This window comes from Delphinus delphis, chromosome 2 (genome assembly GCF_949987515.2).
Source record: "Delphinus delphis chromosome 2, mDelDel1.2, whole genome shotgun sequence".
Lineage (NCBI taxonomy): Eukaryota > Metazoa > Chordata > Mammalia > Artiodactyla > Delphinidae > Delphinus > Delphinus delphis.
The window spans coordinates 170,040,559-170,056,228 of NC_082684.1; the positions used below are offsets into that span (position 1 = coordinate 170,040,559).

Below are 15,670 nucleotides of genomic sequence, written 5' to 3' on the forward strand. Positions count from 1 at the left end.
GTGTGAAGTCTCACTCTGCCTGTCTCTCTCTTTGTTTTTTAAATAAATTTATTTATTATTTTATTTTATTTTTAGCTGCGTTGGGTCTTCGTTTCTGCGCGCGGGCTTTCTCTAGTTGTGGTGATCGGGGGGCTACTCTTCGTTGTGGTTCGCGGACTTCTCATTGCAGTGGCTTCTCTTGTTGCTAGAGCACGGGCTCTAGGCGCGCGGGGTTCAGTAGTTGCAGCACGCGGGCTCAGTAGTTGTGGCTCGCGGGCTCTAGAGTGCAGGCTCAGTAGCTGTGGTGCACGGGCTTAGTTGCTCCACGGCATGTGGGATCTTCCCGGACCAGGGCTCGAACCCGTGTCCCCTGCATTGGCAGGCGGATTCTCAGCCACTGCGCCACCAGGGAAGCCCTCTGCCTGTCTCTTATAAGGACTCTTATGATGGCATTTAAAGCCGCCCTGATTCTCCAGGATAATCTCTGTGCCTCAGGATCCTCAACCACATCTGCAAAGACCCTTTTTCCATATAAGGTCATACGCAGAGGCTCCAAGAATTAGGACGTGGGTCTTTTTGGTCTCCTTGTCAGATTGACTCCAGAGCAACTAAACTTCAAGACAAAACGGTGATATTATAGACAAAGTTCTGGCAGGGAGTTGGGAGACCTTAGTACAACTACCCATGTAAATTTTTAATGTCTCCAGGCCTCAGTTTCTATATCTACAGGAATAATAACACATGGCTTATTCCCTCTACAAAGTTGTTTGCGTAAAATCCTGCATGTGAAAGTGATTTGAAATATTGAAATCCACGGTCATGGTTTTAGTCTGTGCCGTACTTGTATCACAATTCTCATCTTTGCCATTGAATGAAATTCCTAGGTAATAAGTAAATTCTTCCTGCGGCATTAGTGGTGCCCAGGCCATAGGGGAAGTTAACCTGGATTTTCTCCCAAATGTTTGAGACAACATAGCATTGAAGTTTGGAGCGTGTCCTCTGGTATCAGACCTCCTGGCTTTGAAGTCCAGGTTGATTGCTTCCTAGTGGCACCATCTTGGTCAGTTCGGGGTGTGATATAATACGGCATCCTCCCAGCACTATATCGGGACAATTTAATATGAAGAACTCCTAACCAGTAGAAGGAGCTTAGCTCCTAAACGGGATAAAAAGCATCCAAGGGGTACAGAGGTTGCAGCCACTGCGTCTTGGCTGAAGGAAAGGAGACAATAAAGGGACTTAGGATGAAGGGAGGGGCCCACTCCCACCTCCACCTCCATCCCCCTAAGCCACCCCCAACCCCAAGGCTGGGAGTCACTCCCCTTCCGAGAAGCTGTGGCTACCTCGTGAACACGTAGCCTGCTAGTGGGGAGAGACGTTCCCGAAGGTGGGACCAGAGCTGGTCTGCAGAAACAGCTCCCAGTGAGGACACTGCGGCCCGAAGTGCAGCTGGACTCCTCCAAGCTAGCCACCGGGCTCCCACCTGAATACCTGCCATGGAGGGTCTTCCTGGGGCTGTGGCCTTGCAGTGTCTCTCTGGCGCCCTCTGTTGACAGCCTCACATTCCGCCAGCCTCCCGCTCACAGAAGGGTGGGTTTGGAGCTGAGAGACAATACATTGATAACTGGCAGTTACTTATTGATACTAATCCTCTTAGAATGCCTTATGGTAAGAACTGGAAACTGTGGGTAAGAACTATACCCCCACGCAGAATTATTGTAAAAAGTAAATGGATTAAAGCATGTAAGTGCTCACGGGGACTTCCCTAGTGGTCCAGTAGGTAAAACTCCGTGCTCCCAAAGCAGGGGGCCTGGGTTTGATCCCTGGTTGGGGAACTAGATCCCGCATGCATGCCGCAACTAAGAGTCCGCATGCTGCAACTAAGAATCCTCATGCCGCAACTAAGAAAATCCCGCATGCCACAGTGAAGATCCTGCATGCCGCAACTAAGACCCAGTGCAGCCAAAAAGAAAGCATGTAAGTGCTCAGATAGGGGGCTAACACAGTGTAGGTCAGCTGTTCCAACTGGCTCTTATTTATTACCTCATCTCATGCCCATGTCATGAGCTGATATCAAGAGAAAAATGGGACACTGCCTCTGCCTTCATGAGCGTCATCTTTAGGACCTTCATTAGATGGTGAGATGTTAGATGCTTCCCAGTTATATTCTGAGGACTAATACTATCTCAAAGCCTACCTTTAGGAAATTAAAGAACTTTTTCCCATTCTATATTGGTTTGCGGGGGGAGGGTTAGCAGAGAAGTACGCATGGTATCTTTCTATTTGATTCCTTAACTAGAGAAATCAGTGCCAGATAAATGAATTTGTTCAACCAACATTTATTAACTTCTACTCTGTGTCAGGCATGGCATAAGTGATAAATACTATGAAGAGTAATAAAACTGCGAACAAGAATGAACTTGATCCTTCTTCTCAAGTCTCACTACGTAAAAAGAAGTGTGTGTGTGTGTGTGTGTGTGTGTGTGTGTGTGTGTGTGTGTGTGTTTTGGTGCCAGTTCCATGTATATCCTGTGATTCTGTATCAGTTGTGGAAACCAGAAACCCCAGGATCCCAGGAGAGCCTGTGCTGGGAATATTTTCATTTCCACCTAGAGATTTCGGTTAAATTTGAGTTAGGTTCTCATTTTTAAATCTTCCCTTCATATTATAAACATGTTCTCTTCTTCAGTCAACTCAGACTCATTGTACCAAGTTGCACAAATACTCAGAGGGCCGTAAAGTCCTCTCCTGATTGGCAATAGCATTAATTCTCTTCACTGCTAGATTGGTGGTGATTACGTCTGGTGAGTTGCTAAACAGTCTTTCTCACCTGTATGTCTGAATGTCAACATCTCCTTAAATCTGAGTAGGTCCTCTGTGTTAAATTCACCTTTTAAAATTCTTCCTCTTTTAAATATTCATGGAAATGGCCGGTCTCCATCCTATGAAATAAAAGTAGAAGTTTTAGACTAATTTTCCATTCAATTCCCCCATTCCGAAGACCTCAGAAACAGGTCTGAAAATTATAGGAACCACAAATTTGAAAAGTGTTAGTTTGATATGCCTGAAATTAATGCTTTAATTTATTCACAGTATGTCTTCACACATCGCTGTTCTCTGTAATTTATACCATATACAGTCTACTCAAGTTAATGTGTGAAGCATGGTTAAATTATGCCTAAAAGGGAATATGAAAACTATCTACAATATGGTGACGGGGAAAGGGTCTAAGGAGGAGTAATGGGGCAAAAATGAAATGAGACAAATTGAAACAGAAATCTCAGAATAACAGTCAGGTATCAAAGATGTGCCTAACTGGAATAAGTTCTTCAGAAGAAGACTTTGAAACATTTAGAGCAAGTCTACTGGAAATGGATTAGACAAAGTTCTAGAAAATACTTCCATAAAGAACACTTAATTGTACATGGGGCCCAATAACGTGGGCTATGTAATCTAATGGGCTTTCGTGTGTTTCACATCTTCGGTTTTCAGTCTTTAGTTAATTATGTCAAAGAAGGTTTGGGATAAAGATCAAAGGAACAAATTCTATAGAAAGAGAGGCGTATTTTGTTAATACGATTTCTTATGTTCTTTTCCCCGATGTGTGTAACATGCTGACAGGACTTTCATTCATTTTCTGTTGGCTAATTTAATGCTGGTCAAAGTTTGGTAAAGCCACAGCCACACCTCCGGAGGCTGCAGTCTGTTCTCCACTCCCCTGGCAGAGTGCTTCGGTCTTTTTCTGAAGGAGTCCGGGTGAGAACTGTGAAGGCAGATTGGTCTCTGTGATTCAGTCTTGTTTGGTTTTGGAGATTAATAATACCATGCTAATTACTGTTTGCAAATGTTAGCAATTCGGAGATTACACTCATTAATTCACTGAAACCCCTATCTATGCGCAAAGCACTTGCTTCTAGGTTTTAGGCCCCTAGGAAATACAGATCTGAGAGACTTCTCCTGCCTTCGGTGAGTTTACAGTTTGGTTAGCTGCTAAAATGAGAAAGAGCTGCTGTTTTTACAGGGCCGTCACTTCTAAAACGCTGAATGAAACATAGGAAATGGAATTCAGATGGTGAGTGATTGTGGATGGGAGAGAGGACGTGCCGGAGGAGGCCTCCAGGTTGGCGAGTATGGGTTCATTTCCCTCTGTGATGCTTAATGGACTTGTTTTAGGCTTCTCCAGAGAAACAGAACCAATAGAAGAGCTATAGATATATAGATATACATATACATATAGAATACATATACATACTGTGAAAATTAATGAAGGGAACTTCACTGAAATGGAGTTGGGAGGCAGAACAGTGACCACACACATACCGCTTGAGGTCAATACAGATGCCAATAGTAAGAGACCTACTTTGCATCTCCAGCACGAAGTGACATTACTTTAATACGGCCAGTAGGAGGAAGAAAAATTTTCTCTCTGTCTGGCAACAGCTCAGCCAATTAGAGACTGTTACAACTCAGCCAATGAAAAGCCACTATACTTCCAACTCCCAGTTTCCTCCAATGGACTCTTTGCTTGTAAGAGCCCCGCCCAACTCTCCCTTCTCCTCTATAAAGTTTCCTCTCCTGTGTATTACCAGACTTGCAGGTGGTTCGCCATAGTTGCGTACCGTGAATGGCAACTCTTTGCTGCCCCAGTATAAACCCATTTTCCTGGTAAAATAATTGGCCGCTTTATTGTTTTCGGTTAACAGTAGACATACAGATAAAGAGATTTATGTGAGGAATTGGCACGTGTGATTACGAAGGCTGAGAAGTCCCATGAAATGCATCTGCAAGCTGGAGACCCAGGAAAGTTGGTGGTGTAATTCCAGTCTGAGTCTGAGGGCCTGAGAGCCATAGGAACTGATGGTGCAAATCCCAGTCCAAGGTCAGGAGAAGGTCAGTGTCCCGTCTCAAGCAGGCAGGTAGCAAGCAAAAGGGGCAAATTTCTCCGTCCTCTGCCTTTTTCTATTCAAGGTTCTACCGATGCCCTTAATGGATTGGATGATGCCCACCCACACTGGGGAGGGGGATCTACTTTACTGAGTCCACTGATTCAACTTCTAGTCTCATCCAGAAACACTCCCACAGATATACCCAGAAATAACGTTCAATCTGGGGACCCGATGGCCTAGTCAAGTTGACACATAAAATTAACCATCATGACTCTGAAGTCATATTTCAGCAGAATAGCATCCTTTCAAACGGAGCGCTGAACGTGCGAAGTCGTTTTTGGACTTCTTCGGAGGAGACATAAACAGCACTGTCATCTGTTACTGCCTGTGCCTTCACTGTGAAGCCTCTTCCTAGTTCCCTGATCTGTTCTCAGGGAAGCTCTGCTTTTGCTCAGGCTGAATCTTATCATTGACTCAAACTCACCTGGGAGCCCCCATCCTATTCAGGCAACAGGGGATAGTTGTACGAGCAGGAAGCTGCTTCGCACTCATTGCTTTCCATAGCTACTGCTGCCCCTAATCTTGTACGGGCTCTGTTCCATCCTTGCTGGGGGACCAAACAGGCTCATTTCACCTGTGAAATCCTTTGTAGTTAAAACCTTTTTTTATTTCTTTTTCTTTTTTTTTTTTTTTTTTTTGCGGTACGCGGGCCTCTCACTGATGTGGCCTCTCCCGTTGCGGAGCACAGGCTCCAGACGCGCAGGCTCAGCGGCCATGGCTCACGGGCCCAGCCGCTCCGTGGCAATGTGGGATCTTCCTGGACCGGGGCACGGACCCGCATCCCCTGCATCGGCAGGTGGACTCTCAACCACTGCGCCACCAGGGAAGCCCTGTCGTTAAAAACCTTTGCTCAAGAATGCTTTGATGAGATCTGTATCTAGTGGAGGTAATGTAGCAATAGTTTTTAAAACAGCAAAGCAAAACAAATAAATTAGATATCTGCTATGAAACTTGGGTAATTTGGTGATTCTTCTGGTTTTATAATTTGATTATTAGTAATCAATAATCTATATAGATACATCATACAATTCTAATAATTTTTACTAATTTAACTGAAATAGTGTATAACTATGTAAAAATATATTCCATATTTGCTTCTAAAATAATGATTTAGCCCTATGAAGTGAGACTGCAGTAGTTTCATTTTCTGAAGAATTAGGGTGAAATGTCTTTTTTTTTTCTTTTATGCGAATGATCAGGATTGAAGATAAGAAAGTGCGAATTAGCCAGATTAGACTGTATTTTATCACTCCAAATTTTCACTTTTCTACTCAATTGTATTAGTGTTTTTCAAGGAGAAAAAAATCATGGGTTTTTGGAACACTTTGGCCGATGGCTACCCTCAACCGTCTTTAAGTTTTCCGGGTCGGTGTAGTTCTGTTTCACTGTAGCATCTTTGATCTGCCTCATGTCAGTTTGGCAATGGAGATTTCCTTCCGATTTTTAAACATTCCTATAAGCTCTTTGCTTTGAAATTCCCAGCTCCCTTTCCTGGAGCTGAGAAGAGACTTTGAGCTCATCTGTACTTGCTGACAAGTACATTTTCATGTGGCTACCACACCATATATTCGAAGGACCAGCTGACTTGGTCTCTGTCTGTAGGACACCAATAAAACATTTCCAGCTACTTAAGCATCTTAATGCTGCAGACTCCCTCTGTCTGATCTTGACGTTTTCAGAGACTGCTTTTTTGATATTTTGATGTCTCAGGTATATTTTCTTGTGGGCAACTCAAGAGGCAGTGTATGCCTAGGAATTCCCACTTTGAAGCCTAAGGTTTTCACTCGTGGTTGATTATCATAAATTAGGGTTACCAGAGCTAGGTAGCAGCAAACAATCAAACAGAAGCACCCAGTTAAATTTGAATTTCACAAAAAGAATGAATAATTTCTTAGTATGCCCCCAATATTGACGGGATAGACTTATAGTTTATTTTTAAAATCATTCATTCTTTACGTGAAATTCACATTTAACTGGGTGGCCTATATTTTATTTGGCAACCCTATCATTAACAGGAATTTCCGTTCCGGCAGCTTCCCTACCCTTTAATCTCCAGAACTTCACCCAGGGTTCAGAGGCCAGAGAGAAGGGGAGGGGATGGGGATGTAGGAGAGCTCTTGGGACTTTCCGGAGCTTTAAACACCAACTTAGGCCTAGAAAAGTGGTGCTGAGGTACCCGGAAAAGGAAGAGGTCCTCAGGAATGAGGTAGCCCCAGATGTGAGAAACCTCCTCGTAGGACTGCTTTACCCAGCCATTGAAATCAATACCAATTTAACCAGCTTCCAGCAGGACTGCAGCAATATTTATCAGTGAGTATGTTCCCTCAATTGTTCACCTGGGCGCTATAGCCGGGCCATGTTGTACCTGATGATGTCCTAACAGTATATCTGGTTAAGGTTGCCCATGATGCTGTGTAGTGAAACGTAATTCTGCCTGTAAGTTGTTGGTATGACAAGAGAAAAAAATACTTGAGGATTCACAGCCTCTCCCGCTTCTCACCTTGGCAAGGAGAATCCTGTCTTCACCGGCACTGTGTCTCTGGTCCCGGGTTGCCCTGCACCAGGTTCATGGGAGAGGGAGGGAATTAAAGGCAGCTGAGGACAGTTCCACCGATCTCAGAAAGAGACAAAAGGAGAAAGGAACAGGTTCAGAAGATGAGAGCGGTAATGCAGAAAAGGAAGAAGGCGATGTGTGTGTGTGTGTGTGTGTGTGTGTGTGTGTGTGTGTGTGTGTGGAAGGGGGGGATATGAGACAGAGGGGGAGAGGGGAGTTTGGAGGGGAAATGTAGAGAAAGAAGGGAGTCTGGAGGCACTGTTCCTGTGAAGATTTCAGAGAGGAGAAAGAAAGAAAGAGGATTTTCAAGAAATTTTGCTGGGGTTGGTAAGATCTGTCCCCTTTTGGCATTTTCTGAGACACTGTGGTTAATATTTATATTTATCTAATGACCTTTTGCTGTCACAGTGATGTTTCCTTGGGATGTGAATTATCCTCGGGTACACCTACATACAACCTAGCTTATGCTGTTCATACAAAGTGAAGAGGGGGAAAAGCGGGGCAGTAAGAATCCACCAAACTCTGATCAAACAGATGTTGGGCAGCAAAACTGTAAAACTAGTGCCTCGCTGTTCCATCTTTATAAGATTCCCTGGGAGCACTAAAACAGTTATTCTCAACAGGAACATTAAAAAAATAAATTGACATCATCTTTTCATGTCTTCATGACACTGTGGATTTCCTCTTTACCTCCTTTCCTCCCTTTCCCCTCATATAGATAAATATATGTGTGACATGATGTGTGACCATGAGATAAACATTTTTGTCATGCAAAGTAGAACTTACACTCCAAATTAATGGAATTTTTTCCCCGAAGTTGTCGACGTGGATGTTGAAATCTTTGCATTTATGCATCATTGCGTTGCATTTGAACATTGCCTTGTTCAAAAACACTGGGGTCTCTGTTTTGGAATTACCTTCAGAGTTTACGTCAAATTATTTTGATTGTTCTCAGTAATGGAAAATCTTCATCCTTAAAGACGCGTTTGACTTTTGGAAACAGCCAAAGACAATTTGGAACATACTGTGATGGATAAAGTATGTAATCATAACAGGTAACACTTTTGGATAAAAACAAAGTAGCAACATTAATGAGACTTTTTGTATAGCTCCTCAACTGAAAATAATTATAAAAATAAGTCATTCTAAATGATTTTTGAGCAATGGATTGAGTTAAATGAAAGTATAGTCCCCCACAAAACTATTTTAAAATAACTGTTTGTTTGGGACTGTGTTTATTCATTTGTTTATTGACCCATTCATTCAAAATTCGTTCAATAAACATGCCTCGTGGACCTACCTAATCTTAGACATTGGTTTTGAGAATACTAAGATAAAAAGACTTAGTTCTTGTTCTTAGAAACTTGTAATTCCATTGGAAAATTGATATATAAATGCACAGTTAGAGTATACATATCTGAAACCTTTGATGGGTTTTGGAATTAAGAATATTTCACATTTTTGTGAAGATGGGATTCCAGTGACTACGGCTGCGGAACAATTACCCCAAAACTTAGTGCCCTAAAGCAACAAAAATGTTTATTTTTCTCATATATATGCATTTTGTGCAGGGCGTGGTGGTACCACCTTGTCTTTGTTCCATTCGGCCAACAGTTGGGGCACCTGAATGCCAAGGGCAGTCAACATCCGAAGGCATCACTCACTCACACATCTGTCAGTTGATGCTGGCTGGTGGTTGAGACCTTAGCTGGGGCTGTGGGCAAGTGGTCTTACCATGTGGCTGGGCTTCCTCATGATATGGTGGCTGGGTTCCAAGGGAAGAATTCTGAGAGAGAGGAGAACTGGCAGAAGGCATATCATCTCTAATGACTCTGCCTTGGAAGTCAATGGGTGTCATTCACTGCTTTTACTCATCAAGTCCATATTAATATTACTCTCATTTTCAAGGGGAGAGGAAATAGAACTCACCTCTTGATGAGTAGTGAAAGTTCTAGAACTTGTGGCACGAGAAATATTGCAGTAGCCATTTTTGGAATGGGCCTCAGGTATATATGCTACATGTTACATAGGAACGCCAGTAGGGTCTGAGGCTTCACTCTAATGAAACTCATTAATATTTCTGCAACAAAATTAGAATCCATTGAGGTTATAAATACAAATAGTTCAGTTTTTGCCATCCAATGAGTTACCAAAAAATATTTTCATTTTCATAGATTTTTCTGGATTTCAGACTTCCCAGTAAGTGACTTTTGATCTGTAATCTAACTGGTGCTGATGGAGGCTATAGGTATTCATGACAGACTGGGAAGAAAAGATTGCAGAAGGACTGTGGGGGAAGGTAGTGCTAAGAAATCTTCACACAAGAGGTAGCTGTAAAAGGAGTTAGTTAGGAAGGACCTTCCAAACCAAAGAACCAGTGTATGCAAAGGAATGGAAGTCTGAGAGAACATGGCGTGTGTGAAGAAAAGTAAAATTTTCAGAATAACTGGAATATGTACATGAGAGTGTTAGGGGCCAATCATGAAGAGTCTTGGGTGCCATATTATAGAATTCGGACTTCATCTGGTAGAGACAGTGTGAGTCCGATTAAGGATTTTTTGTAACTTTTAATTTTATATTGGAGTATAGCTGGTTAACAATGTTGTGATCGTTTCAGGTGCACAGCAAAGCCACTCAGCCATACACGTACATGTATTCTCCCCCAGACTCCCCTCCCATCCAGGCTGCCACATGACATTGAGCAGCATTCCCTGTGCTATACAGTAGGTCCTTGCTGGTTATCCCGATTCAGGATTTTTTTGGGGGGGGTGGGGGGATTCCAGCTTTTTTCTTTTTCCCCTTTTACACAAAACAAAGTAGAAGAAATAATACAGGATTAAAACTGCAGAAGTAGTTACTTGGTAGAGCACACATACACACAAAAATCCAGATAGGAAGACAAGTTTATTTACAGTGAGGAAACACATGTAAATCATGGTAGTTTGTATACGAAACATTAAAAAAGAAAAGTCAAACATATGCTCCCTGGGTGCCACTGTTTACAGCAATATTGAAGGGGCGAAAACGGCACTTATCTAGGAACAGATATACCACAAGGTCCAGATTTTACAACATCCGTGCAATCAATTCCCAAAACTATATTACAGCTAGTTCATCAGTTTAAGAATTGTTCCCAAATATGTCACGCTTCCAGCCCTCGGAGGTTCATTCTTACAGATTTCAACCACTCCATCTATGGGGACAAAAAGCGGCCAGTGTTACCATAAAATGAGAATCTTGAGGCTTACCTTTAAAGGCTTATTCCGGTCTTGAAAAACTAGTAGGATTTTCTACTGAACTAAACACGGGATGAGTTTTGTTCTTTATTGGCTGGTCTTGGAGGGAAGGCCATGGACATGACTCTTAACTTCTTATGTACTTTAGTTTCAGTTAGCTGAAAATCTGAAATTAAAAGTATGCTAAAAATCCTAAATACCATCTCGTGTAAGCCTGCTACTTAAAAGTCTTTAAGGATGTACTAAGTTCAAGTTTAAGTGCAAGGGAACAAGAGTTCTAAGCCTGTCAGATTCCCCATTTGGGAGGAAGGATCAATGTTTCCAACAAATTGCTAAATTTTGCACAAGGGAGAAGCCAACACATACTAGGCCATGGAATTAGTTTCATTTTATTCCACGAGGATTCTTCTCCCACGGTATCAAGACAGAATGAGGAGTGAATCTTAATTGGTCTCTTCATCAGAAGTGGTAAACTTGGTTTGTATATTCATGAAGCCAGACAGTTGTTTAAGCAGACTGTGGAAGCAGACAGTAGAACCAGCTTCCTGTAGTCACAGACCACTATCTTGTATCCAGCTACAGCAAAGATCAACTTGAACGGTTATCCCAAGCCACTGTTAACTGTACTAAAGGATGACGTTCACCACTGTATTATTTTAAAAATAAGAGTTCAATTAACCCTGGGTGAGAAAAACCAAGACAGGTGGTAATGATGAATGAGTTGTCCATATAAGGCCAGCTGATGAGAACATACCCATGAAGACACTGGGCATACAGCCTTACTTGGCAAGTCGGAATTTCTACTAACTAAGGGCAGAATGAGGGACAGCAAAGAGCTACTTCTGTAACGTGTTAGTATCCAGACAGCATAACAGACACTGTCCCCAAGGACAACGTATACGCCGTTAATCACACTGGATAAAGCAGATGCATTATTCATTTTTCTTTTCTTTTTGTTTGAGAAGCTTGTTTATCTCTCTTTTGGCCATTCCACTGTACTTCAAAATGATTCCATGTTGGTTTAGTCCAGGAAGCAAGAGTAAGAAAGTCACTATCAGGTGTGTGAGAAGGAGGTTGTGGACTTGCTGTCCCACCCAAGCAACCACAGCAAGAGAAATGATCATGGTCATAAAGTACATTTTAGGCTTTTCTTCCTTTAGCGTAAAGAGGCGTTTCCAGCAGCCCACAGCTCTGTGTCGTTTTTACTAGATTGCTGCAAATTTCATGGAATCTCTGCTGTTGCTCAGTGGTCCATTTATTCGAGCCAAAAATTCTAGGCGCTAGAATGGGAACAAGGTAGTCAGCCAAGCACAGAAACATAACAAAACAGGAAACACCTGACAGAACGGATGGATCTAGATAGTAGATAGTCAGAAACTCCAAAGAGACCACACCCATTATGGCAGGTGGAAACCAGGCCTTTTCCCATCGGAGGACTTTATCTGCCATCAGCATCGCTTCTCTCCATCCTTGCAGCTGCTCTTCCAGACTTGCAGTCCCCGCGGCCGGCAGGTTGGTGCTGCGATTATCTCCTTCCTCCATCTTTCCCAAGGTGCCCCCTCAGCGAGAGCAAGACACCCCCAAACTGGCTTTCCTCAGAGCCACTTGCGACAACCCTAGTGAGAGCAGGATTTTTAAAAATATTTATTTAGGCTGCACCAGGTCTTAGTTGTGGCATGCGGACTTCTTAGTTGCGGCATGCAGGCTCTTAGTTGTGGCATGCAGACTCATAGTTGTGGCATGCATGCGGGATCTAGTTCCCTGACCAGGGATCGAACCCCCGCCACCTGCATTGGGAGCGCAGAGTCTTACCCACTGGACCACCAGGGAAGTCCCTCGATTAAGGATTTTAAGCAGAAGAGGGATGTGATCATATTTGCCCCGAGGAATGATTATTTTGGTGACAGGTAGTAGATCAAGGGGGATGAGAATGGAATTCACTTAGGAAGCTCCTCAGCGGGCAGCTGGAATTGATGATCGCCTGAAATAAGAGCAAGGATGAACGGTTGCATTTAGCTGCCGTTTCTTTTTGTTCTATAGATCAGAGTAAATCGAGAAAAGCACAATGTGGAGATGGATATGAGATGTCAGACTGTCCCTTTTCTAATTCAATTTTTTGTCCAAGTACATATATCCTCTTTGTGATGTGAAATAGCATGAGGCATAGAATAAAAACCAATGTGCTCTGCACCACATCTCATTACCCCTGGTCTTGTTCTATCAAGGCTCCCATTTTCACTCCTGTAAATGGTTTCTTCTGGGATCTACCTCCATGATCTAAGTAATGTGTTACATCTGTTACAATTAACAGAAAAAAAAACAATTGAACATGACTTAAATAATAACATTTATTCTCACATAAAGGAAATTCAGATTGGACAAGCTTCACACAGATGCTGTCTGCCTGCATCTCAACTGGCTCCTCTCGTGATCATAAGATCGAGGCTTTGGTTCCAAGAGTCACATGGAAAAAAAATCCAGTGGAAAACGAAGAGAGACTGTTCTTACTGTGAGTCTTTGTTTTCTTTAGTTTATCAGCAAATAAATCTTTATCAGAAGCTCTCCAGCTCCCTTTGCCTCCCGCGCCGCTGATTTGGCACACGTGCTGGATTACCCGTTGTTGACTTGGCCTTGTCACCACCCCTTCTAAGGGCTCCTTTGCTCTGAAGAGGAGAAGGCAGGAGCGACATTTGCTAGAATCCCCTTGAGCGTACGGTTCCAGACTAGAGCATGTGGACAGGAGGCACCCTTGAGTCAGAGCGATGGAGAGGCCGTTATTCTCCGTCTGTTTTAGCCAGAACGGTGAGCGGATGTGATACTCGGAGAAACTTCAAGGTGAGTTTTGAGCGCTTCAAGTTGAGGAGGTCAGTTGTGATTTATCTGACCACCGCTCCCTTAGGCCTTTTTTCTGGGTAAACCACCAGTTCCCTGTATTAGAACCCTTTATATCTAGCCTGCAAAGAGTAGCTTCTAGTTTCCTGACTGAGAGATGACCCTTCCTAAACATATCATTGAAGCAGGGGAAATGAATTACAGCACTGGCATAGACAAATCAGGATTTGCCCCCAGAGATACATGGGAGGAGGATGGACATTTTAATACAATTTCTGTTCTACTAACAAAGAAAACTGGGATGGGGAAGGGGGTGTGATTCCAGCATGGAGCAAAATAGTAATACTGGGAAATTCGGCTCCTGGTAGCAGGGGATTAGCCTGGTTGGTTTCCCACAGATGACAATGATAAAATCTGGGTGAAGATATTAAAAATGAACTCTCTGAAGACTAATTGTCCAAATTCAAGAAAAAGGAGAGGAAGTATAGAAGAAAAATAAATAGATCCTCAGAGAGCTGTAGGACAATACCAAGCAGTCAAATCCATGTAACGAGAGTGCCAGATGGAGTAAAAGAGAAGAGGGAAGAAAAAATATTTCAAGAAATCATGGCTGAAAACCTCCAACTTTAGAAACACTAACTTATGGATCCAAGGAGATCAGTGAACCACAAGCAGAAGAAATACAAAGAAAACTACACTAGACCCATGACACACTGCTGAAATCTGAAGAGAAAGGAGCCAGGAGAAAATAAAACTTATACGTTACATAAAGAGAAACAATAATACAAATGATGGCAGACTTCTCATCGGAAACAATGGAGGCCAGAAGAACGTGATGCACACCCAGATTCCCTCAGTGAAAAACGTGTTGCCCCAGCTGCGAGGAGCCTTCAGTTGTCAGCCTCTTTCAGGCTTTGCCTCAGCTGTAGAGAGCTGCCTCGCTCAAGGTCATGTCCCTTCCTGGAATGCCTTCAGCCAGTGACTGATCAATGCAGGAGTATAAAGAACTGACCATCTTGTTGAAATACAAGACAATCCAAAGAGCCATCCCTGCTCCAGATCTCCCCCAGAGGGTCAGCTGAGGCTGTTACAGGGCGTGCATCACAGCCCAACTTTTCCTTTTCGCTACTCTTGCTTCCTTCCCCTTTGCAAGCTTTTGATACCAAGGAAACTCCTTAGTAAACAAACTGCTGGATAAGCTCCATTTCAGAGTCTGTCTCCCAGGGAGCCCAACCCTTGACAGCAATTGAATAATGTCCTTAAGTACTGAAATAAATAAAACTGTTAACCCAGAATTTTATGTGTAGCAAAGTTATCTTTCCAAAAACGAAGGCAAATAAGGATATTTTCAGATTGGGACTTCCCTGGCGGTCCAGTGATTAAGACTCTGAACTTCTAATGCAGGGGGAGTGGGTTCGATCCCTGGTTGGGGAACTAAGATCCCACGTGCCACGTGGTGCAGCAAAAAAAAAAAAAAAAAAAAGATATTTTCAGATAAAAGTTGAGACTATGTATCCCCAGCAGACTTGTATATTTAGTATTTCTTATGGCAGTACTAAAGGGAATTTTTCAGGTGGAAGGGGAATGACACCAGATGGTAACTTGGATTCAGTGGATGCAATAAAGAGCACAGGAAATGGTAAGTATTTGGGTAAATATAAGGGTATGTACATATTTTCTTTTGTTTTCTTAACTTCTTGAAAAGTCATATGACTGCATACTGCAAATTATAACTGTGTTGTCTGCTACATTTTATGTAAAGTAGTACAATATAAACCCTAAGTAGATTGTGACAAGTTGAAGACGTATACTGAAATCTTTAGAGCAAGTACTAGAAATAATGGAAGCTATATAGCTAAAAAGCCATCAGAGAAATCAAAGTAGAATACTATAAAATGTTCAGATAACCCAAAAGAAGGCAGGAAAAGAGGTACAGAGGAACAGAGAATGAATACGACAAATAGAAAACAAATAGCAGAAAGTATATTAATGATAGTGGGTATTATGTTTCTTATGGTCAGAAAAGGGAGTTTACAAATATAAGAGCAGGAAACTAGAATGAACCAGTAGTATTGGAATTCATGTGAATCAATGGCTTTCAATATACATAAGTAAACACATAA

General features: G+C 42.5%; 1 pseudogene; it reads right to left on the minus strand.

The window, feature by feature from the left end:
* Positions 1-11,647: 11,647 nt before the first annotated feature.
* LOC132419908 (ADP-ribosylation factor-like protein 6-interacting protein 1 pseudogene) lies at positions 11,648-12,257 on the minus strand (annotated as a pseudogene).
* Between the last annotated feature and the right edge of the window lie 3,413 nt (positions 12,258-15,670).